This window comes from Bombus huntii, unplaced genomic scaffold (genome assembly GCF_024542735.1).
Source record: "Bombus huntii isolate Logan2020A unplaced genomic scaffold, iyBomHunt1.1 ctg00000186.1, whole genome shotgun sequence".
Classification (NCBI taxonomy): domain Eukaryota; kingdom Metazoa; phylum Arthropoda; class Insecta; order Hymenoptera; family Apidae; genus Bombus; species Bombus huntii.
Genome location: NW_026099419.1, coordinates 13158 through 17412, shown reverse-complemented (window position 1 = coordinate 17412; position 4255 = coordinate 13158). Strand labels below are relative to the sequence as shown.

At 46.0% G+C, this 4255-nt stretch overlaps 1 non-coding gene across 1 annotated transcript; it reads left to right on the top strand.

Annotated features, from left to right (window-relative positions):
- The first annotated feature begins 1187 nt into the window (after positions 1-1187).
- LOC126877547 (small subunit ribosomal RNA) lies at positions 1188-3110 on the top strand. Its single transcript, XR_007695111.1, has one exon. It is a non-coding gene; the product is annotated as a small subunit ribosomal RNA (ribosomal RNA).
- The last annotated feature ends 1145 nt before the right edge of the window (positions 3111-4255 follow it).

The following is a 4255-nucleotide window of genomic DNA, read 5'->3' as shown; positions in this document are numbered from 1 at the left end:
TATATATTTTTTTGCATATTTCTACTTATTTTAACGTATTGTAATTGATTATAAACTTATTTTTTGTCCGTATTCGATAAAAGAGTATGTTTACTGATGCAATTTTTCGGTGAAAAAAAAAATTAATTTTTTGGTAAAAATGCATTTCTATTATGTTAATAAAACGTCTGGTAATGTATTTCGATGGTTGGATATTGGCTTTGTATAGTAGTGATCGAGCGTTCGCGAGACTAAGTTCCAGCGTCCCTTCCGAACGGTACGTTGCTACGGAGGTTTTGCACCGTAAGCGCGCGGCCGCTAGCCCGGCCGGCGCCGGCCTTCCGGCTGGCGCTTTCGTATCTATAAGAGAGACGTCGAGCCGGACGGTTCGGTCGGAACAGCGTTGAGCGCGTGGCTATTCTACGGCCTCGGTTGAGAATTCAGTCACCGCTCCTCGAGTCTTAGTGTATTTTACGCTATTTCTCGACTGTTCCTCCGTTCTCGTTCTGGTTTTTTCTCTACACTGCTGCGCCGCGGGTCGCTGTCCTGGACGTAATGACCAAATATCGTGGCAAGGTTCCCCTGAGTCGGGAAGCTGGTGACCTGTGTGTACGTATTCTAACAAAAATTGTTAGATGCGTGTGTGCTTGTACTAACTGAGCATCGATTCATTCAAAAGAGTATAACCGTCTGCTTTCTATAAAAACTTCTGCTTTCGCAGAAGTATCCGATGAGGCGGTAGGAGCGTACTATCTTTGCGTAGTATGTCTTCTGCCGAAAATGTTCTACCGATTGAAAGAATATTCTTACGGTATGTCCAGCGCGACGCACTGGGATACGCGCTTGTTCGTTCAGCGTGAGGTGCGTATACGTGCTTTACCGCTAAGATATTCTAATAAGTCTTTTTACACGAAGACAGCATTATGGAAATGTTCCTTTAGAAGTACGATTCTAAACATTTTATATAAGACTATGAGAGAGAGAGAGAGAGAGAAGAGAGGAGGTGGAGTTGAGAATTACAAAGTGGCTGCGAGCGGCGTTCGAAGATTATTACTGAACTATGGGTGTATCTCGAACGTCGCTAGGAGATATATTTTATAGATATATCTATCTTAAGAACGAAAAGTCTCGTCGTACGGTGCTTACGTCCCACCTACGACACGAAGAGAACTTAAACGAAATTTATAAGAATTGTTATACGAATAAGATCCCTGGTTGATCCTGCCAGTAGTCATATGCTTGTCTCAAAGATTAAGCCATGCATGTCTCAGTACATGCCGCATTAAGGTGAAACCGCGAATGGCTCATTAAATCAGTTATGGTTTCTTAGATCATACCTACATTTACTTGGATAACTGTGGTAATTCTAGAGCTAATACATGCAAACAGATTCCGACCAGAGATGGTAGGAATGCTTTTATTAGATCAAAACCAATCGGTGGCGGATGGCTCGTCTGTCCGTCCATCGTTTGTTTTGGTGACTCTGAATAACTTTGTGCTGATCGCATGGTCATCTAGCACCGGCGACGCATCTTTCAAATGTCTGCCTTATCAACTGTCGATGGTAGGTTCTGCGCCTACCATGGTTGTAACGGGTAACGGGGAATCAGGGTTCGATTCCGGAGAGGGAGCCTGAGAAACAGCTACCACATCCAAGGAAGGCAGCAGGCGCGCAAATTACCCACTCCCGGCACGGGGAGGTAGTGACGAAAAATAACGATACGGGACTCATCCGAGGCCCCGTAATCGGAATGAGTACACTTTAAATCCTTTAACGAGGACCAATTGGAGGGCAAGTCTGGTGCCAGCAGCCGCGGTAATTCCAGCTCCAATAGCGTATATTAAAGTTGTTGCGGTTAAAAAGCTCGTAGTTGAATCTGTGTGTCACAGTGTCGGTTCACCGCTCGCGGTGTTTAACTGGCATTATGTGGTACGTCCTATCGGTGGGCTTAGCTCCTCGCGGGCGGTCCAACTAATATCCCATCGCGGTGCTCTTCACTGAGTGTCGAGGTGGGCCGATACGTTTACTTTGAACAAATTAGAGTGCTTAAAGCAGGCTACCTTCGCCTGAATACTGTGTGCATGGAATAATGGAATAGGACCTCGGTTCTATTTTGTTGGTTTTCGGAGCCCCGAGGTAATGATTAATAGGGACAGATGGGGGCATTCGTATTGCGACGTTAGAGGTGAAATTCTTGGATCGTCGCAAGACGGACAGAAGCGAAAGCATTTGCCAAAAATGTTTTCATTAATCAAGAACGAAAGTTAGAGGTTCGAAGGCGATCAGATACCGCCCTAGTTCTAACCATAAACGATGCCAGCCAGCGATCCGCCGAAGTTCCTCCGATGACTCGGCGGGCAGCTTCCGGGAAACCAAAGCTTTTGGGTTCCGGGGGAAGTATGGTTGCAAAGCTGAAACTTAAAGGAATTGACGGAAGGGCACCACCAGGAGTGGAGCCTGCGGCTTAATTTGACTCAACACGGGAAACCTCACCAGGCCCGGACACCGGAAGGATTGACAGATTGATAGCTCTTTCTTGATTCGGTGGGTGGTGGTGCATGGCCGTTCTTAGTTGGTGGAGCGATTTGTCTGGTTAATTCCGATAACGAACGAGACTCTAGCCTGCTAAATAGACGTAACTTATGGTATCTCGAAGGCCCCCGGCTTCGGTCGGTGGGTTTTTACTACCAACGTACAAACAAATCTTCTTAGAGGAACAGGCGGCTTCTAGCCGCACGAGATTGAGCAATAACAGGTCTGTGATGCCCTTAGATGTTCTGGGCCGCACGCGCGCTACACTGAAGGAATCAGCGTGTTTTCCCTGGCCGAAAGGCCCGGGTAACCCGCTGAACCTCCTTCGTGCTAGGGATTGGGGCTTGCAATTATTCCCCATGAACGAGGAATTCCCAGTAAGCGCGAGTCATAAGCTCGCGTTGATTACGTCCCTGCCCTTTGTACACACCGCCCGTCGCTACTACCGATTGAATGATTTAGTGAGGTCTTCGGACTGGTGCGCGGCCAATGTGATAAGCATTGCCGATGTTACCGGGAAGATGACCAAACTTGATCATTTAGAGGAAGTAAAAGTCGTAACAAGGTTTCCGTAGGTGAACCTGCGGAAGGATCATTAACGATACGATACCAAAAGAATTTGACTTGAACACATATAAAAACTATGAAATATATATCACAATGGTCGGTAAGGAGCCGTACTCCTCCTGTATCGACGAAAGTATATACGACGTATTAACAAGCTATATACTTTAACAAACGAAAACGCCAGGGAGCTTGGCAACCTCCGTTGGCACGAATAGAAATATTCTTAAGGAGGAGACGACCCTCCAGCTACGGAATTATACGAAGAGAAGGTGGCACTCTCTCTCGATCATCGGGATGAAGAGATATATATATACAAGTATAAAAACGAAATGCGAATGAAACTTATTCGAGGCGCCTGCGTGAGGTCGTAAACAGAAAGACCCGCCGTCTCCGAATAAAACATATAACATATAATATATATATATATATATGAAATTCTAATAAAAGGGAACTCTAGCTTCGAAAGAGCCAACAAAAGTTAAGGCTCGATATCAAACGAAAAAATTACGATGGAAACCAGGTGTAAAGAGAAATGCAGTCGTGGCGCCTGCGAGAGGCCGTACACAGAAAGACCCGCCGTCACGATCTCGTATTTCGTATTTGCATCGTGGAAACCGTACAAACGAAATATAAAAGTCCATGCAAACTAATAAGAAAATCTCTAAAGTGCCTCGTGTCGGAGTGATCATGCTCGCCTATTCTCTTCTATGTTTCGTGGTCTGTGTTGCGTTTGTTCTCCTCCTAGCAACGGGACATATCGAAGACTCCTCTTTGGGATCGAACGAAGCGTCTAGAACGAGTCGACGAGAGCGAAAGAACTTGTAGCGAGTCGCGCAGAGCGAAAGGATACCGATATACATCTTCGAAGGTTCTCTTCGAAGATCCATGGATACCTTCTGCGTCGACTTCTCTCGTCTCTTTCATCGAAACTCTCGTCGTTCTCGAAACGTGCTTCCTACCCAAAGGGTCGTGTGCTCTTCGTATGTCGTTTCGTTCGAAATAACGAAACCACGTGTAACATACTCGTGGATCGGGTAACCTAGAACGAAGACGCATCGCGTGGATGTTGGCCCGCTATGCGACGATGACCGATGATGATGATGATGATGATGATGATATGATGATGATGTCGATGTCGACGACGACGACGATGAAGACGATGTGTAGCAACGATTC